Source organism: Erpetoichthys calabaricus, chromosome 14, assembly GCF_900747795.2.
Source record: "Erpetoichthys calabaricus chromosome 14, fErpCal1.3, whole genome shotgun sequence".
In the NCBI taxonomy this organism is placed as follows: Eukaryota; Metazoa; Chordata; class Cladistia; order Polypteriformes; family Polypteridae; genus Erpetoichthys; species Erpetoichthys calabaricus.
Genome location: NC_041407.2, coordinates 70,263,126 through 70,287,638, shown reverse-complemented (window position 1 = coordinate 70,287,638; position 24,513 = coordinate 70,263,126).

Genomic DNA, 24,513 nt, shown 5'->3' with positions numbered 1-24,513 from the left:
CGTGGCAGAGTGACGGGCACTGAGCAGGCTCCTGTCAATCATGGAGAATCCACTGCATCCACTGAACAGTATCATCTCCAGACAGAGGAGCAGCTTCAGTGACAGACTGCTGTCAATGTCCTGCTCCAATGACAGACTGAGGAGATCGTTCCTCCCCTACACTATGCAACTCTTCAATTCCACCCCTAAACGTTAACATCATACAAAGTTATTGTCTGTCTGTTATACCTGCATTGTTATCACTCTTTAATTTAATATTGTTTTTTGTATCAGTATGCTGCTGCTGGAGTATGTGAATTTCCCCTTGGGATTAATAAAGTATCTATCTATCTATCTATCTATCTATCTATCTATCTATCTATCTATCTATCTATCTATCTATCTATCTATCTATCTATCTATCTATCTATCTATCTATCTATCTATCTATCTATCAAAAGAATCAAACATTGACGACTTTCCAGTTAAGAAACATGAGCTCTTTGTTGACGTGAAGCCCAGCTCTCGAATAAACGAATTTCACAAACAGGTCCTAATGGTGAGTGACAACAACAACATTTATGTCTATAGCACGTTTTCATACAAATGATGTAGCTCAAAGTGCTTTACAAGATGAAGAAAGAAATAAGAAAAAATATTAAAAAATAAAACTAGGCAATACTAATGAATAAAGTAAGGTCTGATGGCCAGGAGGACAGAAAAAACAACTCCAGAGGGCTGGAGAAAAAAAAAAAACAAAATCTGCAGGGGGTCCAAGGCCACGAGACCACCCAGCCCCCTCTAGGCATTCTACCTATCATAAATGATCCCAATCAGTCCTCATGGTTTACAGGCTTCACGTGACAGAGTTTGATGATGATGGTCATGAGGACATCTGGCCTTCAATCCATCAATGTAAGGACATCACGGTGCTTAAATTAGGTGGTGGTGGCGCAGGTTGCCACCACAGTAAACCGGAAAAAGAACAGAAGAGAGAGTAGGGGTTAGTACAGATTTTAGAGCCACCATGAATAATAATGATAATTAATTGAATATGCAGAACATCAGGATTTAACTAAGATGAAGCTATGAGAAAGCCATGTTAAAGTAATGTGTTTTCTGCAGTGTTTTAAAGTGCTCCTCTGTATAAGCCTGGCGATTTCCTACTAGCAGGCTATTCCAGATTTTAGGTGCATAACAGCTGAAGGCCGCCTCACCACTTCTTTAAAGTTTAGCTCTTGTATTCTAAGTAGACACTCGTTTGAAGATCTAAGGTGACAATCTGAAGTGTAAAGTGAGAGGCATTCTGAATGGTTCACCAGGAACAATATGGTAAAAGGGGACGTGTCCTTATTCAAATATCGTAACTTTGGTGTTACTGAAACAGCGCTTTACCATTTTATATTTTACAATTGTTTACCTTCACTATTTAACAGTTTTACACTGTAAAATTAACTGCGATTTTTTTCAGTGTAGCTGTAATGTATCAGTTATGGAGTGAGATTACGGGTATTTAAGGCTTTGTAAACCATAAGCAGTATTTTAAAGTCAGTTCTAAATGTCACAGGTAACCAATGTAGTGACATCAGAACTGGGGTGATGTGCTCGGATTTTCTTTTCGATTCTGGTAGCTTCATTCTTCATTCAGTTGTAATCGATTGTCTTTTTTGGGTAGTCCTGAGAGGAGTGCGTTACAGTAATCTAGTCGACTGAAAACAAAAGTGTGAACTAATTTCTTAGCATCTTGTAATGTTATGAGACGTCTAACTTTTGCTATATTTCTTAAGTGGAAAAAATGCTGTCCTAGTAATCTGATTAATATGTGATTTTAAATTTAGGTCACAGTCAACAGTTACCCCCAGATTCTTTACCTCCGTCTTGATTTTTAATCCTAATGCATCAAGTTTATTTGTAATAAGGCATGAGGCATGACATAAGGTGTAGGTTGACCAGGACACAACCATGCCAAAAAGTTGAGGTTGAAGCTGATGTGGTAGTTTATCCCACAGGCTTAAACCATGCAAAAGTGAACACAGCAACAAGACTCGAGGTGGTCATCCTGCATCATCAAGGTCTCTGCCAAGCAAAGATTTCACAGCAGACAGGTGTTTCTAGAGGTGCCATCCAAGCTCTGAAGCAGAAGCACAAATAAGTGGGCAAGGCCCGAACCTGAGTGCAGCAAATGAGATATCCATCAAGCATACTTCCCTTCAGAATCGGAAGATGTCCAGGACTGCCATCAGCTCAGAACTGATAGAAACCCCTGGGGTCCTAGTGTGCCCATCTACAGTCTGGAGAACTCGTATCAGATGTAGTCTTCATGGAAATGTTGCAACCAAAAAAGCCATTCCTCCAAGAAATAAATAAATAAATAAAGCCAAATGACCTGAGTGTGGAAACGAAAGGACTGGGGTTCAGAAACATTTTCCCACTGAAGGGCTTTGTGGAGAGTACATGGATGAATATCTACAGGCGTCAGTAAGGTTTTCTGCAGATCTGAGGCTGCGTTTCCATAACGGAGTTGGTGATATGAACTAAGCTGATGGCTCCACTAGCTGTTGACTTACCTATCATGCAATCCCATCAGAGTGGCATCTGGTCAATCAGTCCCAGCTTCACACTGCAGCATGACAGTCAGTCCAACATGGCCAAAATCATAACATAAACTATCCGAAGGCAAAAGAGGGATAGAGAATCCTACAACAGATGGTGTGCTCTCCACAGAGCCCTGATCTCAACATCATGGAGCCATCTTGGGGTTACCTGAAGAGACAGAAACACATAAGACAGCGAAAAGTCTGCAGTGCAGCTGTGACAAGTTCAGCAAGAGGTCTCCAACAACCAGCCACATGAGGGCCGATGAGAAAGCAAAGGCTAGTCACACCAAATACTGACTTCATTTTTAATTCCTCTTGTTACTGCACTTTCTCTGAAGTTTATTCATTAATAAAAACTACTTGTGGCTTTATTTTTAAAAGCCAGTCAGTCATGTCAGTCATTGTCCAACCTGCTATATCCTAACACAGGGTCACGAGGGTCTGCTGGAGCTAATCCCAGCTCACACAGGGCACAAGGCAGGAACAAATCCCAGGCAGTGTGCCAGCTAACTGCAGGGCACACACACACACACCAAGCACAACTTAGAATCGCCAATGCACCTAACCTGCATGTCTTTGGACTGTAGGAGGAAACCAAAGCTCCTGGAGAAAACCCACGCAGACACGGGGAGAACATGCAAACTCCACGCAGGGAGGTCCCGGGAAGAGAACCCAGGTCTCGTTACTGAGAGGCAGCATCGCTAGCACTGCGCTGAACTGTGGCCAGTCAACAATGGAGGAGATGACTAGCACCCCACTGAGTTTTAAAAACATTCCTGCTTTATTGCATGTTGTTACAAGTACCTAGGACTTTTACACAGTACTGCATTGGAATTAAGGAGAAATGAAAAGATGAAGATTTGGGGACTGTCACGACAACTTCATTCAGTGCAGAAAAACTAAAGCTCGAAAAGGTGTCGACAGTCATAATTCTTTGCATTTATATAGCGCTTTTCTCACTACTCAAAGCGCTCAGCAATTGTAGGTTAAGGGCCTTGCTCAAGGGCCCAACAGAGCAGAGTCCCTTTTAGCATTTACAGGATTCGAACCGGCAACCTTCTGATTGCCAGTGCAGATCCCTAGCCTCAGAGCCACCACTCAATGTTTTCAATATTCCCACTATGGGAAAGGAGACACTTCCTTCAGAGGGTCAGATTCGCCATTCCTTATAGAGGTGGGCTTGCGACTGAATGCCGACTTCCATTCTGATGATTCTTTAAATGGCTGACGGAGTGGAACTTCTGGGGCAGAAATGGAAATAAGAGGATAGAAAGGGAAAAAGAGTTAACAATTGAACAATTCTATACTCTCATCACAAAGATCTTACCTTCCCATAGCCCTGCCGATGCTCCCTAGGCACCCATGTCTGACACCATCAACCTTAATTAAACGATGGGTATCTGTGTGTCTGCCTAGTTGATGAGTCTCAGTAATTTCAACAGATGGCACATCACACACATTTGAAGTAAGAAAAAGTATTACAGTTGTCATTCCAACAGATGGCAATCACAAACATTAGCACTGCTGAATCAAAATGCCATATAACAGAGACAAATGCATTTCATTTGTCATTCCAACAGATGGTGCATTACAAACATTTGTAGTAATGCATTTTATTACTATAAATATTTGGATCACACCATCTGTTGGAATAACTAATGCAATGCATTTTGTTACAAAATATGTTCCAGTAGATGATGCACTTCAAAAGTTAATGCTGAGGTCTATATTAATTATGTAGATTTTATCTAGTATATACATAATTTGTGAATTTCCCCTTGGGATTAATAAAGTAATTATCTATCTATCTATCTATCTATCTATCTATCTATCTATCTATCTATCTATCTATCTATCTATCAATGCTAAAAACCATATAGAAGGATACAAGCAATTAGTATGACTTTACTTTCTCAGCAGTGTTGCCTCCATATATATTTTGTGTATCTTGTGTCTATATATGAAATGTAAATATTTAATTTAAATTTAGTATGAATTACAATAAGGGCAGCATGGTGGCGCAGTGGGTAGTGCTGCTGCCTCGCAGTTGGGAGACCTGGGGACCTGGGTTCAAAATAAGTTTGAGAACATCTGCCATAAAGGAATGAAATAAATTTTATGTGTTGATTCTGTTAAGTGGCAGCACGGTGGCACTGCTGCCTTGCAGTTAGGAGATTCGGGTTCGCTTCCCAGGTCCTCCCTGTCTGGAGTTTGCATGTTCTCCCCGTGTCTGCGTGGGTTTCCTCCCACAGTCCAAAGACATGCAGGTTAAGTGGATTGGCGATTCTAAATTGGCCCTAATGTGTGCTTGGTGTGTGGGTGTGTTTGTGTGTGTCCTGCGGTGGGTTGGCACCCTGCCCGGGATTGGTTCCTGCCTTGTGCCCTGTGTTGGCTGGGATTGGCTCCAGCAGACCCCCGTGACCCTGTGTTCGGATTCAGTGGGTTGGAAAATGGATGGATGAATTACAGTATTTTCATCCAGATCACCCTTAGTTAGCTCTTTATATTCTGAAAGTCAGATTACAGTGATAAAGAATCATTCCTGTTTCGATTTTTATTTCTTCAATGCTGGTCATATCTGCTTGATTTCTCATTTGCATGTCCTACTTTTGGTTTGCGTGTTCTCCCCGTGTCTGCGTGGGTTTCCTCCGGGCGCTCCGGTTTCCTCCCACAGTCCAAAGACATGCAGGTTAGGTGGATTGGCGATTCTAAATTGGCCCTAGTGTGTGCTTGGTGTGTGGGTGTGTTTGTGTGTGTCCTGCGGTGGGTTGGCACCCTGCCCAGGATTGTTTCCTGCCTTGTGCCCTGTGTTGGCTGGGATTGGCTCCAGCAGACCCCCGTGACCCTGTGTTCGGATTCAGCGGGTTGGAAAATGGATGGATGGATGGATGTCCTACTTTTGAATTGTCAATCTAAATGTTACAATATAAAGTATATATGCCTGCTAGGATCTCATTTTATATATGTTGTCTATTTAATACTTGCTGTGCTAACCATCTAAAATGGGTTGAAATCTAAATAATCAACATAGACCTCAACGTTAATGTTTACAATGTACCATGGAATATATTTACATGCAATTGTACACTACAGTATGTTGACGCTGAAGGCAATGCTGTTATATGTTGTGTCTGTTATATGCCATTTGGTATTGGATTTGTAAAAGCAGCGCTAATGTTTGTGATGTGCCATCTGTTGGGATGATAACTGCAGTGAATTTTTTTACTACCAATTTTGTGATATTGGAATGGTTATATGCCTTTTGATGTAGGAAATATAAAAGTATTCTTAATGTTTGTGATACACCTTTTGTTTCTGTTATATTATATTTGGTATGGGATTCATAAAAGTAGTGTTAGTGTTTGTCGTGCACCATCTGTTGGAATGAAAAATGCTATGCATTTGCTGTTTGATATGTACAGGAAATGTAAAAGCAGTCTAATGATCATGATGCACCATTTGTTAGAAAAACAAATGCACTGCATTTGCCTCTCTTACATGCCATTTAGTATGGGATTCATAAAACCTAGTGTTAATGTTAGAATCTTTGTTATATGCCATTTGGTATGGGATTCGTAAAAGCAGTGCTAATGTTTGTGATGCGCTATTTGTAGGAATGATAACTGCAATGCATTTTATTACTACAAATTTTGTGATGTTGGATTATATGCCATTTGATATAGGAAATATAAAAGCAGTCTTAATGATTGTGATGCACCATTTGTTGGAATAACAAATACAATGTGCATTTATTTCTGTTACATGGTATTTGCTATGGGATTCTGTAGCCGCCGAAGCATAAGGCGAGATCAAGCACGGGTAAAACACGTGTCGAAAGAAATCTCTCAGTCCAGAATTTCGTTTTAAAATTATTTAGTGAAAGTTAAAAGCAAATAATCCACACAAGAACAAAAGAAAAAATAGTTACACACATAGAATAAAAGGCAAAAAATGGAAAAATGTATCTTCTCTAAACTTAGCTTTTCTTGAGAAACTTTAGTTATTTCTGTACTTAAAAGTTCTTTACTTCTTCTTTCTATACAGAAAGATTCTTAGCTTCTTCTTCTGTACGCTTTAAATGTACGGCTTTGCTCTTAAATAAGCACGAGTTACTTCACACACTCAAACGGCCCGTAGGCCCCGTTAGCACGAGCACGGTTTAAAACCGTATGCCTCTACACCTTACACATGGCAAGGCTATCACTAACTGAAGAATAATGTTACTCAAAGCTGTTAGAAATGGCAAGAATATACCAATTCAATTCTACTTGTGGGGGGTTTAGGAACCTCCCATAGATTGTGCATTGTCATCTAGTAAAATATTTATGAATCTTATATAACTAGGAAAATGGCTCTTACAGATTCATTAAAGTAATGTTAATATATGCGATGTGCCATCCATTGGAATGACAACTGCAATGCAATATATTACTAAAAATGTTTGTGATGCACCATCTGTTAGAATGACAAGTACAATGCATTTGTCTCTGCTTTATGCCATTTGGTATGGGATTCATAAAAGCAGTGTTAATATTTGTGATGTGCCTTCGGTTGGAATGACCAATACAATGCATTGTATTCCCTCAAATGTATGTGATGCGCCATCTGTGTGAATTGCAGAGACCCAGCAAGTGGATGGACACACGGACAGACAGTTTTTCTTTTATTAAGGTGGATTATGGAAGCTGCGGTGGGTTGGCACCCTGCCCAGGATTGGTTCCTGCCTTGTGCCCTGTGTTGGCTGGGATTGGCTCCAGCAGACCCCCGTGACCCTGTGTTCGGATTCAGCGGATTGGAAAATGGATGGATGGATGGATGGATTATGGAAGGTTTACTTAAATTGAGATGTACTGGACAGGCAGTGTGGTGTAATGGTTAAAGCTTTGGACTTCAATCTGTGTGGTTGTGGGTTCAAATCCCACTAGTGACCCTGTGTGACCATCTAAAAGAAAAAACTAAAAGAAATATAACTGGTCATGTTGTAAGCAGCCTTGGATTAAGGCATCAGCCAAATAAGTAAATGTATGTAAATGATTAGTAATAACTCAAGATGTTTGAAAGTGCATTTAGGGAACACTCAAGTGTGTTTGTCTGTATCGAGACAGTTGGATGTGTCCTTGTTAAACTGCTTAGCACACAATCTTTATTTTTTTCTCTCTGCCAATTATCAGCCGCTCAAAAACCTGGCTCCCTTGAATCCTCAAAAGCTCTTCTGTTGAAGCAGGTAACTTAATCACAAAATCGCCTCTCATAAAGATTATTTGCTGTCATGGAGATCCCTTTATGATACTTAAGCCCTGGCTGAAAAGCCCAGAGGAGAAGGGAAGAATCCACAAGTACGGATGTTGGGTTTTTTTTTTGGTTTTTGCCTTCATGCTGTATATTTAGAGAGTTAGTCAAATGCAGCTGGGATTTCACTTTTGTTTCATGCGTTTTACTAGAACTTCATTTCATAGTGAAGACCCCATGACGCAGGCAGAAAGCTTCCAACCACTGACAGAGTACTTAGGGAGTTGCTCAGCTCAGTTATTACGGAAATCCAAAGCACAATGATTTTCTAGTTTCTTTTATATCTTTCTCTTCTCCATAAAGGGGAAAAAACACATTTAAATTAGAGTTAGTAATTACACTATTAAACAGTTTAAACAGACCAGGAAGATATTCGGGGCAATGACTTGTGGAAAAAAGTTAACCAATGTATCAAACCTCATCACAACTCTCATCTTCAATCAAAATTTTTGTTGCACTGTTGCTGATTTTTCCCCTAACTTGAGTTTAAATGACTGAAATGTCCTGAACCTAAAAGTTGTGAAGAGCTGGCCAGGAAGTGAAACTCAGTAGGGGTGCTGTTCATCTCCTCCATTGTCGACTGGCCACAGTTCAGCAAATAATGGACAGGCAGTGCTGGCCTCCATTTCTGTTACTCAGTTTCAAACCACCTTGTGTTCCTGTTTGTGTCTTTTTGTGTACTCATTATGTAATTAATAATTTCTTGGCATTTGCATTTTCCTTGAGAACTTCTCGTAGGGTTTTGTGCCTGAATTCGGTGAAGAGTGCTATGCAAAAAGGAAAAAAATGACTTGAATTGAATAGTCACTCACAAAACACACTCACATGGACTGAGTCGTCTGCTGACCGCACGAGAAGTGCCTCACATTTTTATGCAATCGTTTTGTTCACCCCACTGAATTAAAGCTGAAAGTCTGCACTTCAACTGCATCTGAGTTGTTTCATTTAAAATTCATTGTAGTAATGTACAGAACCAAAATTAGAAAAAAGTTGTCTCTGTCCAAATATTTGTGGCACCTAACTGTATATATATATTTATATCAACTTGTTTTCATTGGATAGCCACTATTCACCCAGCTGAAAACACCATTAACAGATATTTGGACATGAACCCAGCATATGCAGGCTTGAAAAGAAGAACATACATACAGTATAATAAATAAGACTTTATAACCAACATCCTCCGAACTCCACCTTATCAACCCCCTCACTCACTTCCACCTACCCTACCCTCGGTATTTGCTATATATTGCCTTGGTTTCCTGTATGTCTTAATGTCTCATCATTATATTGTGGAAATATGAACACATTTCACCAATCCTTCGGTCACTTCATTGGCTCCATGTCCATCTCTGCATCAAATACAAACTCTGTTTTGTTTACTCACCAATGTATCCATGGAAATGCTCCACAATATCTTAAGGAACTCCTTATATTACAATCCACTGCAAGAAACCTCCGCTTTGCAAATACCTACAGCCTTCACCCCCCTGTGACCAAACTTCATACAATGGGTGACTGAGCCTTTTCAGCCACTGATCCACAGCTCTGGAATGCCCTACCAGAGAATTTGAGAATACAGCAGATTGTGGGCTGTTTTATAAAACAGCTAAAGATTTTTCTACTTAGGAAAGCTTATTAACAAGAATGCTACTAATTATTATTGTTTTATCTGTTTTTATCTCGCTTTGCCTTTGTTTAAACTTTTTATGTAGCACTTTGACATTTACTACTAATGTAAAGTACTCTATAAATAAAATGCATTATTATTATTATTATTTTCTTCCGATGATGAGTCGAGATGATAAGAGTCGAAAGCTTAGGAATCAAAAACTATTTTAAGGTACGTGATTCAATTTGTCCCTTTGTGGATTTCCTGCTGCAAAGTATACTGTATATATATATATATATATATATATACAGTGGTGTGAAAAACTATTTGCCCCCTTCCTGATTTCTTATTCTTTTGCATGTTTGTCACACAAAATGTTTCTGATCATCAAACACATTTAACCATTAGTCAAATATAACACAAGTAAACACAAAATGCAGTTTGTAAATGGTGGTTTTTATTATTTAGGGAGAAAAAAAAATCCAAACCTACATGGCCCTGTGTGAAAAAGTAATTGCCCCCTGAACCTAATAACTGGTTGGGCCACCCTTAGCAGCAATAACTGCAATCAAGCGTTTGCGATAACTTGCAATGAGTCTTTTACAGCGCTCTGGAGGAATTTTGGCCCACTCATCTTTGCCAAATTGTTGTAATTCAGCTTTATTTGAGGGTTTTCTAGCATGAACCGCCTTTTTAAGGTCATGCCATAGCATCTCAATTGGATTCAGGTCAGGACTTTGACTAGGCCACTCCAAAGTCTTCATTTTGTTTTTCTTCAGCCATTCAGAGGTGGATTTGCTGGTGTGTTTTGGGTCATTGTCCTGTTGCAGCACCCAAGATCGCTTCAGCTTGAGTTGACGAACAGATGGCCGGACATTCTCCTTCAGGATTTTTTGGTAGACAGTAGAATTCATGGTTCCATCTATCACAGCAAGCCTTCCAGGTCCTGAAGCAGCAAAACAACCCCAGACCATCACACTACCACCACCATATTTTACTGTTGGTATGATGTTCTTTTTCTGAAATGCTGTGTTCCTTTTACGCCAGATGTAACGGGACATTTGCCTTCCAAAAAGTTCAACTTTTGACTCATCAGTCCACAAGGTATTTTCCCAAAAGTCTTATCAATCATTGAGATATTTCTTAGCAAAATTGAGACAAGCCCTAATGTTCTTTTTGCTTAACAGTGGTTTGCATCTTGGAAATCTGCCATGCAGGCCGTTTTTGCCCAGTCTCTTTCTTATGGTGGAGTCGTGAACACTGACCTTAATTGAGGCAAGTGAGGCCTGCAGTTCTTTATACGTTGTCCTGGGGTCTTTTGTGACCTCTCGGATGAGTCGTCTCTGCGCTCTTGGGGTAATTTTGGTCGGCCAGCCACTCCTGGGAAGGTTCACCACTGTTCCATGTTTTTGCCATTTGTGGATAATGGCTCTCACTGTGGTTCGCTGGAGTCCCAAAGCTTTAGAAATGGCTTTATAACCTTTACCAGACTGATAGATCTCAATTACTTCTGTTCTCATTTGTTCCTGAATTTCTTTGGATCTTGGCATGATGTCTAGCTTTTGAGGTGCTTTTGGTCTACTTCTCTGTGTCAGGCAGCTCCTATTTAAGTGATTTCTTGATTGAAACAGGTGTGGCAGTAATCAGGCCTGGGGGTGGCTACGGAAATTGAACTCAGGTGTGATACACCACAGTTAGGTTATTTTTTTAACAAGGGGGCAATTACTTTTTCACACAGGGCCATGTAGGTTTGGATTTTTTTTCTCCCTAAATAATAAAAACCATCATTTACAAACTGCATTCTGTGTTTACTTGTGTTATATTTAACTAATGGTTAAATGTGTTTGATGATCAGAAACATTTTGTGTGACAAACATGCAAAACAATAAGAAATCAGGAAGGGGGCAAATAGTTTTTCACCCCACTGTATATATATATATATATATATATATATATATATATATATATATATATATATATATATATATATATATATATCTTTACATATAATACCATGGCTGTCCGTTTGTCTGTCCAGGATATTAAATCACTTGTAGCTCGCAAACCGTTTGACCTATTGACCTGAAATTTGGTACACATATACTACGTGACTTCTACTGTCCGCTTTCAGGGTAATGATTGACCTCCAAGGTTATTCCTCTTTTTATTTTTATTTTATTATAGAATCAAATCTCAGCTGCGACCAGCAATGCGGCTTTGTGGCGCATGCGTACAGGCGCCGTTCTCATCCCTACCACCTTTCCCCTACCTCTTCATATCTTAAATCATTCTTGAGGCAGATTGAAGACTTAAGTACCATCTTAAGTGAAAAATTAAAGAAAACGTACTAAGTAATTACAGTAATCCCTCCTCCATCGCGGGGGTTGCGTTCCAGAGCCACCCGCGAAATAAGAAAATCCGCGAAGTAGAAACCATATGTTTATATGGTTATTTTTATATTGTCATGCTTGGGTCACAGATTTGCGCAGAAACACAGGAGGTTGTAGAGAGACAGGAACGTTATTCAAACACTGCAAACAAACATTTGTCTCTTTTTCAAAAGTTTAAACTGTGCTCCATGACAAGACAGAGATGACAGTTCCATCCATCCATTTTCCAACCCGCTGAATCCGAACACAGGGTCACGGGGGTCTGCTGGAGCCAATCCCAGCCAACACAGGGCACAAGGCAGGGAACCAATCCTGGGCAGGGTGCCAACCCACCGCAGGAGATGACAGTTCTGTCTCACAATTAAAAGAATGCAAACATATCTTCCTCTTCAAAGGAGTGCGTGTCAGGAGCACAGAATGTCACATAGATAGAGAAAACAATCTCTAGCAAACAAATCAATAGGACTGTTTGGCTTTTAAGTATGCGAAGCACCGCGGCACAAAGCTGTTGAAGGCGGCAGCTCACACCCCCTCCGTCAGGAGCAGAGAGAGAGAGAGAGAGAGAGAGAGAGAGAGAGAGAGAGAGTTTGTTTTTCAGTCAAAAATCAATACGTGCCCTTCAAGCTTTTAAGTATGCGAAGCACTGTACAGCATGTCGTTTCAGGAAGCAGCTGCACAAAAGATAGCAACGTGAAGATAATCTTTCAGCATTTTTGGACGAGCGTCCGTATCGTCTAGGTGTGCGAACAGCCCCCCTGCTCAATCCCCATACGTCAGGATCAGAGGAAGTCAGAGCAAGAGAGAGAGAAGAGTAAGCAATCTAGCTTCTCAGCCATCTGCCAATAGTGTCCCTTGTATGAAATCAACTGGGCAAACCAACTGAGGAAGCATGTACCAGAAATTAAAAGACCCATTGTCCGCAGAAATCCGTGAACCAGCAAAAAATCCGCGATATATATTTAAATATGCTTACATATAAAATCCGCGATGGAGTGAAGCCGCGAAAGGCGAAGCGCGATATAGCGAGGGATCACTGTACAACACAAACACTGACTTAATCAGTTTTAACGCAAAAAAGATGCCGACGAAAGAAGAGTGGAGAAAAGAGCTGCTCAGGAAGCAGCAGGTGCATCAACCTCTGAGCAAACGAATGCTAAACGTACAGAGAAAGAGTCTGAAAACTATGAATTCTCAAGTCAAGTGTATAACATTCATTATATATATAATATATATATTGTGAGGGATGGCCAGCTAAATATTCCGGTTCACACCTCCAGGCCGCCAGATGGAGCTCTCCCAGCAGCATGGAAAGTCCCCAAATTCCAGCAGGGCATTATGGACATTGTAGTTGTTATAAACAACCCTGCTGGATACCATGCGGACCACCAGGAGCCGCTGTAGGAAGGCTTACAGAAGGCTACGTGCCCTATAACCCGGAAGTGCGTCATGATCACATGACAGGAAGGAATGATGTGCTTCCGGGTTGAAGAAAAGGACTTTTAATCTGACCCGGAAGTGATGAGGACTTATGGATTGTTGGTATGGAACCACTTCCGGGTCAGGGACTATAAAGGACTCTGGGTAACCCCAGACAAGTGAGCTGAGCTGGGTGGAAGGGTGGCAACATGTCTGGGAGTGGAGGATTGTATTGATTGATTATTGGTTATTACTGGTGATTTATTGGAGTATAGTGGAGTGGAGGGTGCTTTGTGCACTTATTATTATAATAAATATTCATTTTTCTTTTATCTGGTGTCTGACGTCTGGTCTGAGGGTTCAAGGGGTCACGGGGACCCTATAATCTGTCACAATATATATATATATATTTTTATATATATACACACACACAGTACTGTGCAAAAGTTTTAGGCAGGTATGAAAAAATGCTGTAAACAAAGAATGCTTTCAAAAATGGAAGTGTTAATCATTTATTTTCATCAATCAACAAAATGCAGTGAATGAACAAAAGAGAAATCTAAATCAAATCAATATTTTGTGTGACCACCCTTTGCCTTCAATACAGCATCAGTTCTTCTAGGTACACTTGCACACAGTTTTTGAAGGAACTCAGCTGGTAGGTTGTTCCAAACATCTTGGAGAACTAACCACAGATCTTCTGTGGATGTAGGCTTCCTCACATCCTTCCGTCTCTTCATGTAATCCCAGACACACAAGATGATGTTGAGATCAGGGCTCTGTGGGGGCCATACCATCACTTCCAGGACTTCTTGTTCTTCTTTACACTGAAGATAGTTCTTAATGACTTTGGCTGTATGTTTGGGGTCGTTGTCCTGCTGCAGAATAAATTTGGGGCCAATCATACACCTCCCTGATGGTATTGCATGATGGATAAGTATCTGCCTGTATTTCTCAGCATTGAGAACACCATTAATCCTGACCAAATCTCCAACTCCATTTGCAGAAATTGCAGCCCCAAACGTTCAAGGAACCTCCACCATACTTCACTGTTGCCTGCAGACACTCATCATTGTACCGCTCTCCAGCCCTCGACGAACAAACTGCCTTCTGCTACAGCCAAATACAGTATTTCAAATTTTGACTCATCAGTCCAGAGCACCTGCTGCCATTTTTCTGCACCCCAGTTCCTATGTTTTCATGCATACTTGAGTCGGTTGGCCTTGTTTCCACGTCGGAGGTATGGCTTTTTGGCTGCAACTCTTCCATGAAGACCACTTCTGGCCAGACTTCTCCGGACAGTAGATGGGTGTACTTGGGTCCCACTGGTTTCTGCCAGTTCTGAGCTGATGGCACTGCTGCACCCCTTCTGATTTCGAAGGGTAATAAGCTTGATGTGTCTTTCATCTGCTGCACTAAGTTTCCTTGGCCGACCACTGCGTCTACGATCCTCAACGTTGCCCGTTTCTTTGTGCTTCTTCAAAAAAGCTTGAACAGCACATCTTGAAACCCCAGTTTGCTTTGAAATCTTTGTCTGGGAGAGACCTTGCTGATGCAGTATAACTACCTTGTGTCTTGTTGCTGTGCTCAATCTTGCCATGACATGAAACTGTCTTCCACAACCTCACCTTGGTAGCAGAGTTTGGCTGTTCCTCACCCAGTTTTAAGCCTCCTACACAGCTGTTTCTGTTTCAGTTAATGACTGTGTTTCAACCTATGTGTGACATTGATGATCATTAGCACCTGTTTGGTATAATTGGTTGATCAGACACCTGACTAGAATCCTACAAAATCCCTGACTTTGTGCAAGTGTACCTGTAAGAATTGGTGCTGGTTTGAAGGCAAAAGGTAGTGACAGTAACACCAAATATTGATTTGATTTAGATTTTTCTTTTGTTCACTCACTTTGCATTCTGTAAATTGATAACAATAAACAATCATTATTTATATTTCTGAAAGCATTCTTTGTTTGCAGCATTTTTTCACACCTGCCTAAAACATTTGCACAGTACTGTGTATATATATATATATATATATATATATATATATATATATATATATATATATATATAATATAAAGAATACACAACACGTGTTTCATACTAATTGGGGCTCATCAGGTGTACGCAACTTTGCTTCCCCTTGCAAGCATCAAACCTCAGACATCAACGCCTCAGCATCAGGTTTGCTTAGCTGACAGCATGAAGATCGGAGTGTTCACATCAATAGGTCTGATTGCAAGCTGATTATTTGGGTGGTTACCTAGCATGTAACGTTTGTGGTTGGTCGGCCAATTTGCAAACATCCACCATGCCCTCTCAGCTGTAAGAAGCAGATCACAGATATGCCATATAGCAGGGGGTTTCAGACTCGGTCCTGGGGACCCCCTGTGGCTGCAGGTTTTTGTTCTAACTAGCTTCAATTTTTAATTGGACTCCTGGGCTAATTAAGTGAACTGTTATTTCCCAGATTTTGTGTTTTGGGAGCAATATAGAAATTAGAAAGGTAAGTCTGGTCATTTTTTTAAGCAGTTTACAAGGGACGTTCAAAAAGTTTCCACGCTTTTATATTATATTTTCATTGGACATTAAAAAGTTGGTATGAATCTGGGAAAATTGCATTGCAAATGAAGGTGACTATGTACAAAAATGATGTAATTTGTTTTTGAAATTCTTAATAAAGTTTAAAAAAAATGTGGAAACTTTGTGAACGTCCCTCGTATATGAGAATAATGTATTTTTCTTTCCTTTTAAAATTTTCACCTTGATTTTCATTCTACTTTTCCAGGTGTTCTAATTGTTTAATTAATCCATTATTTACTAATTAGTGGGTCTGACGCCTAAGTAGTTGCAGCCTTTCACGATTCAATGTTGTTTGCCTGGGTGTCTGCTCTGCTCGTTTTTAATTATCATTATTAAGATACAATGAGCGGAACAAACTGCACAGAGAAAGGGTGAAATACGATGAAATCAAAAAAGAGAGTTAAACATTTACATCTATAGCGAAAAAAGAAATTTTTCTAAATGTCTTACAAATGTAAGAATCATGCTGTTGTGCTTTTCTGAATGTAGAATAAGAGAAGAGGAAAAAAATGGCAGCTAATTAAATCAGTTGTTGTCACTGACTATGAATCTGGTTAGAACAAAAACCTGCAGCCACAGTGGGTCCCCAGGACTGAGTTTGACAATCCCTGCCATTTAACACCTGTCAAATAATACAAAGAGTACACGACAGGCGTTTCACCCTAATCGGGGCTGATCAGGTGTTACACACCTTGGCTTTCCTTTGTGGGGATCAAACCCCAGATGTCAGGGCCTCAGGCAGGGGACATGGCGGATGTTAGCTGATTGGCTGACCAATCACAAGTGTTATATTTATATATATATATATAATATACACACACACACGCATACATGCATATACATATATATATATATATATATAGTGATTGGCAATAATGAATACAATGAGGTTATCAGAAATAAACTGGATGCATTAGGATTAAAAGTCAAGTCGGAGGTAAAAAGCTTAGGGGTAACTGTTGACTGTAATCTAAATTTTAAATCGCATATTCATCAGACCACTAGGACAGCATTTTTTCACTTAAGAAACATAGCAAAAGTTAGACCTCTTATATCATTGAAAGATGCTGAGAAATTAGTTCACACTTTTGTTTTCAGTCGACTAGATTACTGTAACGCACTCCTCTCAGGACTACACAAAAAAGACATAAATCGTTTGCAACTAGTGCAGAATGCAGCTGCTAGAATCCTTACCAGGAAAAGAAAATCCAAGCACATTTCTCCAGTTTTGATGTCACTAAACTGGTTGCCTGTGTCATTCAGGATTGACTTTAAAATTCTGCTTATGGTTTATAAAGCCTTAAATAATCTCGCCCCGGCTTATATATCGGAATGTCTGACATCTTATATTCCAAATCGTAACCTCAGATCCTCAAATGAGTGTCTCCTTAGAATTCCAAGAGCAAAACTTAAAGAAGTGGTGAGGCGGCATTCTGCTGTTATGCACCTAAAATCTGGAATAGCCTGCCAATAGGAATTCGCCAGGCTAATACAGTGGAGCACTTTAAAAAACTGCTAAAAACACATTACTTTAACATGGCCTTCTCATAACTTCACTTTAATTTAATCCTGATACTCTGTATATTCAATTCATTATAATAACTATTCATGGTGGCTCTAAAATCCCTACTAACCCCTACTCTCTCTTCTGTTTCTTTTTCCAGTTTCTTTGTGGTGGCGGCATGCACTACCTCCATCTACTCAAAGCATCATGATGTTCCAATATTGATGGATTAAAAGCCAGAAGTCTGTATGACCATCATCATCAAGTCCTTCCGTGAGAACCCTAAATACAAAGAGGACTGTTTCATTTATGTGAGGTAGAATGCCCAGAGGGGACAGGGTGGTCTCGTGGCCTCAGAACCCCTACAGATTTTATTTTGTTCTCCAGTCGTCTGGAGTTTTTTTTTTTTTTTTTCTGTCCTCCCTGGCCATCGGACCTTACTCTTATTCTATGCTAATTAATGTTGTCTTATTTTAATTTCTTACTTTGTCTTTTATCTTTCTTTTCTTCATTATGTAAAGCACTTTGAGCTACATTTTTTGTATGAAAATGTGGTATAAAAATAAATGTTGTTGTTGTATATAGTATTCAAGGCATATAAATCTGTTTAGCATTCAGTGTACAGTATGGTGTTACCTAAGTGTCATCTGCTTGTCTCTTGTTATTATTGTATTTCTGTCACTAATCCTGTGGGAGACATGCAAGTATGAATTTCATCGTACAATGTATGCCATTAAACTTGAACATCACGCAGAGCTCATACTTCAGGGAAGAATTTGATTTCTGAGCATAATAGAAACTTGATTTATTTTTGTTTTTAGAAAAACTAGAAAAACTTGTGTGAATTTAGACCTGTCTAAAATCTTGCAAAACTGAACATTAATAAAATATTTTCATTGCGTTTGGTTGCTGCAGATCCTAACACCTGGTGACACCTGACCATCTTGTCCAGTCTGCTGTTCATTTACACTGTCTTAAGCCACTGTGTACCACCAGCACTCATCTATGAAGATACTTTGGATTTAGAGGTGTGTATGTAATTAACAGCCAAGTGAGGTAAACCCAGCGAGCCCTTTATCACTTACCCCATAACTACAGACTCCTCCACATCACTATTAACATATGGTAGTATGAATGCTTTAAAAATTTAAAAAAAGAGTAAGTTAGTCTTGTGATTGTCTCAATGAGATGGTCACCTTGTTTTTTTTTTTTTGCAGAAGTTGCCACTGGGTCTGCTATGATGGTGGTCAACAAAGCATAACTTAGTCCAGAAGAGTTGGCAGTTTTTTTCATCAGGCTGAGAAATTTGTTGCTCTGATTACAAAGCAGCAGGAGACGGTTGATACAAAGTTACGTCTTTGACAAAAAGAACACTTCAAATTTGTGCAATGAAAAAAGATGAGTGACTGAGATTTTGCATTTTGTGTTTTGGTGTTGTAGTGTGTGATGTTGTTTTGCACGGGTCTGACATATTGGATTTGAGTGTAGGTGTGTATGTGATTCAGCCCTGATTCCATCCACATCCCTAATTTTACCAGGAGAGGCAGCCACCACAACGACCTCAGATTTCTCTGTGTGTTTGAAAAATGAGGTGTAACTACTGTAAGAAAGTATACAGGGACACAAAAAAGATTTGGTGCACCTGTAGGCACACCCCACATAATTATGTTGAAAATAAACTTGGTTACCAAATGCCATTGGGGAAAAAATCTCTTTTCAGATGTGAGCCTAAATCTTGACTGCCCAATATGGCTGATCTTACATCTTTAAGGACTTCAGGCACGAAGAGGCTGGTCCAGGTGGACTGACACCGGAAGTGACATCATTGGTGTTAAAGCCATCGATCTTCCAGTCTGCAGAGGAATGAAGACAAAAGCATTATAATATACAGGGCCATCCCAGGGAATTAGCATCACCAGATGTCCCCTATGTGCACACGTGTGACACTGCATAATCAAGTTAAGGGATGCTCCTAAATTGTCAAATCAATAATCAATCTTTGGTGTCCACTCCAAAATCATAATGAGCCCTATCCTGTGCCAAATCCTCTTTTCTGGCAACCCTCGAAAGGGCTAATGATAAACTTTAGGGTCTGAACCTGAAAGCAGTATTCTATGGCAGGGGTAGGCAACGTCGGTCCTGGAGTGCCACAGTATGTGCAGGTTTTTGTTCCAACCCAGTTCCTTAACGAGAACTCAATTATTGCTGATGAAGCACATATTGCTTAAGTGACATTTTAATGCTTCATTTAGTGGTCTCGCTTGTTAAGGTTCTCCAACCTTAATTGCTTATTTCAATCTTAAACTGCTGCATTCAGTGTTTTAATTGCTCCTTATTAGCAATAAGATGTAAAACAGGGGTAGGCAATGTCGGTCCTGGTGAGCCGCAGTGGCTACAGGTTTTCATTCAACCCAATTGCTTAATTAGAAACCAATCATTGCCAATCTCAGACCTTATTTAATTTTATGGCTTGTTAGTCTGTGCAATGTAAGGCTTTTATATCGTAGATTTTTTTCCTTTCCAAGGATATCATCCAAATGATATGAAGCCTAAAACAGATCATTTTGACTCTGTCACATTTTTCTATTAAGTGTTTTATTAAATCAAACCATGCATGATGAACACACACAGATGTAATTGGAAAAAAGCTAGCTGGAGAACTGCTGGCTGCTTTGTCTTTTACATCTTATTGCTAATAAGGAGCAATTAAAACACTGAATGCAGAAGTTTAAGATTGAAATAAGCAATTAAGGTTGGAGAACCTTAACAAGCGAGACCACTAAAATGAAGCATTAAAATGTCACTTAAGCAATATGTGCTTCATCAGCAATAATTGAGTTCTCGTTAAGGAACTGGGTTGGAACAAAAACCTGCACATACTGTGGCACTCCAGGACCGACATTGCCTACCCCTGTTCTACGGTATAGATTTTTGGAGTGGCTGACAATTTGCTCCTCTCCTAACATATGGCAATTACAAGTTTCTAGCATTTGTGGTTTATAGTGTGCATTGCTCTTCCTACGAGCAAAGCAACTTGTATAACAAAAACAGCTAAATTAAGTAACATTCTGTCATTTTATTTGTTTTATTACTAGAGGATAATATGTCTTTGGAGGTTCATTCTGACCAAGTCAGTGAATATCAGGTCCAGTCACCTCCATATACCACTGTAAAGAGAAAGGCTGCAGAACATCTCTTGAAGATGACCCGAGGTCTGTTTGGCCAATCAACCACTGGAAAAACAGCAAAAATCCATTGTGGAACAAGCCATAGTGAAGACTGAAGGGTAACACTTTAGGGATTAGTTATGGGTCAGCTGAATCCATTTTTCATGAATACTTAAACATACAGCGGGGAAAATAAGTATTGAATGCGTCAGCGTTTTTCTCAGTAAATATATTTCTAAAGGGGCTACTGACATGTAATTTTCACCATATGTCAGTAACAACCTAAGTAATCCACACATACAAAGAAATCAAAACAAATTATTCCATAAATTATGTGTAATAAAGTGGAATTACACAGTGAATATGTATTGAACACATGAAGAAAAGGAGGTGCAAAAAAGGCATGGAAAGCCAAGAAACCAGCTGAAATCTGCCAGTATTTAGAAAGCAATCCTGTCCCCTATCGGTGCAAATTAATATCAGCTGGTTTAGTCCTAATTGATGGCCTATAAAAGGGTTTCTCATTACCAAGATGTCACAGAAGAAGCATCTCATGATGAGTAAAAGCTAAGAGCTCTCTCAAGACCTTCGCAACCTTATTGTTGCAAAACATGCTGATGGCATTGGTTTCAGATGTATTTCTAAACTTCTGAATGGTCCAGTGAGCACCGTTGGGGCCATAATCCGGAAGTGGAAAGAACATCATTTCACCATAAACCGGCCACGACCAGGTGCTCCTCACAAGATTTCTGGCAGAGGAGTCAAAAGAGCAATCAGAAGAGTTGTTCAAGAGCCAAGGACCACTTGCAGAGAGCTTCAGAAAGACCTGGAATTAGCAGGTACAGTTGTTTCCAAGAAAACCATAAGTAATGCACTCAACCTCCATGGCCTCTATGCACGCTCACCGCACAAGACTACACTGCTGAAGAAAAAGCATGTTGAAGCTCGTTTAAAGTTTTGCTGCACAACATTTGGACAAGCCAATGAGATACTGGGAGAATATTGTCTGGTCAGATGAGACCCAAAATTGAACTTTTTGGATGTCATTGCACACACCATGTTTGGAGGAAAAATGGCACTGCACATCACCCCAAAAATACCATACCAACAGTGAAGTTTTGGAGGTGGAAACATCATGATGTGGGGCTGTTTTTCAGCATATGGTATTGGCAGACTTCATATAATTGAAGGAAGGATGAATGGAGAAATGTACCAGGACAATTCTTGATAAGAATCTGCTGCCATCTACCAGGATGCTGAAGATGAGATGAAGGTGGACATTTCAGCAAGACAATAATCCCAAAAACACAGCCAAGGAAACTCTAAAATTGGTTTGAGAGAAAGATAATAAAGCTGCTAGAATGGCCCAGTCAATCACCTGACTTGAATCCAATTGAAACTCGATGGAAAGAACTGAAGATAAGAGTTCATAGATGAGGCCCCTGTAACCTTCAAGATTTGAAGACAGTTTGTGTGGAAGAATGGGCCAAAATCACACCTGAGCAATGCATGCGACTAGTTTCTCCATACAGGAGGTGTCTTGAAGCTGTCATTACCAACAAAGGCGTTACTACTAAGTATTAAATACATTTCAGTAAGCATGTTCAATACTTATTCCCCATGTCATTCCACTTTATTACACATCATTTACAGCCTTATTTGTTTTGATTTCTTTGTATGTGTGGATTACTTGGGTTGTTACCGGCATCTGGCGAAAATATCATGTCAATAGCCCCATTAGAAATATATTTACTGAGTAAAATATTGACGAGTTCAATACTTATATTCCCTGCTGCAAGCAGGGTCGGCACATTTGAAAATCTTCATATAAGGAAGCATCATTGCATTCAAGCATATACATTCAGACTGAGAGAAACCTAATAAGCATTGCATGATAGAGAATGAAACTCGGATACATCACTCTGACCATGAATCTAAATAATGCAAGTACAGTATGTTGACTCTCTAAAGAAATTAATTGCCCAAACCAGTGCTAGCAAGGTCACATCCACAACTTTATTGACATTGATCACATACCTCAAAGGTGACACACAGCTGGTCAATTTCATGATGATTTTCTTGGGAATCTGCAGCTGTTAAAGTCAGAGATAACTTTCAACCATACTCTCTTATGACTTCACTGCAAGGTCCTCTCTTAGACTGCATGTTACATTAACAACAATTATGAATTAGTGCTGCTGGTAAGCCTACACCGATATTCCATCCATCCATTTTTCAACCCGCTGAATCTGAACACAGGGTCACGGGGGGTCTGCTGGAGCCAATCCCAGCCAACACAGGGCACAAGGCAGGAACCAATGAAACCCTGCCAACCCACCGCAGGACACACACACACACACACCAAACACACACTAGGGACAATTGAGGATCGCCAATCCACCTAAACTGCATGTCTTTGGACTGCATGTCTTTGCACGAGGAGAACATGCAAACTCCTCGCAGGGAGGACCTGGGAAGTGAACCCAGGTCTCCTAACTGCAAGGCAGCAGCGCTACCACTGTGCCACCGTACTGCCCCCGATATTCCTTTTTTGCTCAATAAATGTGTTATAATCTACAGAAACCATCACCAGGGGCCATATGGCTTGAAGAATGATTATGTATTTAAAAAGTTAAAGAAGAGGTTTAAACTAGTGCATCTTAAAGCTAAATTTATAAAAGCTCAACGTTTTACTTACCGAATAAACTGTGCTATTCATCATTTTCAGATTGGGATGAAAATGTAATTTTTAGATGTGTTAGGATTCAAAAGAAATGCAGTAGTGTGCATCTGCTATATCAATAATCTGAAATTAGAAAAGGAGGATTCAAACACCCTGGGGTTCGGGGTGGATACTACAAACGGTACTTACTGAAGACGGCCGCCATATGCCAAAGTGCTGCCAACACTGTTTATTTGTTAGACGCCCTTTGGACTCCCTGTCTACATCCCTGTCTAGATCTGGTAACTGAAGTGTCGCATGAGGCTGGGCTCCTCTGAATAATACATAGCACACTTGACCGGTTACAGAAGGAAGTCATTTACATTGTCAAGTGTCTTGATGTGATTCCATAGGGTATCCTGCTGTATAGGTGGTCTCTTCTTCAGATTTCAGGGGGCAAGTTGTTCAGTTAAAATGCGTATTAAAATGACTTGCACATTTTCAAACAGTTAAAACATTTACATGCAATACTTTGCTGCACGATAACAAAGAACAGGTTTAATCTCTAAGATCTAATTTTGTGGTCTGAATGGACACTGTATGACAATTTATGAAAAATAAGAAATTCATAATTTCTATAGCAACAATCGATGTAGTTCATGCAGGAATGTTTTTTATCTTATAATAAAATATAATAATATCAGAAAGTTTGTGACAGTAAACATCTCTCCCCTTAAAATTATTTTTATGACGAGGTAGTTGAAGCTCTTTGAATTTTGTCCTCAATATAAAAGTCAGCTTACAGTCTGGAAGCAGGCATTTGTAATTATTTATAAACTGAGGATGTTGAATTTATCTTGTCTTTAGTTTCCATGTAAAACACCAGCTGTGCTGTGGCACTCAATGTCATAGCCGGCTAATATTTCAGATGCTGGACTAAGAGATAGTATTACATTCAGCAGTTATTTTTTTCTTTCAACAAATACACCGAATTTATTTAACATTTATTTATTGTCAGGATGATTTTCAGATCTTGGCATCAAAAGATAATCCTGATTTATAATATAGTCATTCTGCCAATTATTCCTTTTGATTTCATATGTTGAATGGACAACCTTAGACTGGAGGACATAAAGAGGCAATTGTTGTTGAGAGTCTTTTATACAAAATAAAATGGTTTTCTGTTACATGGACGCACAGGAAAAAATAGACATTGTGTTAAAACGACAGGTCTCCGTTCATTATTGGAAAGAAAAATGTTATCAGTCGATGGCAGCAGTTGCAGGGTCAGAAGAAAAACTCCTGTTTCTTTGCC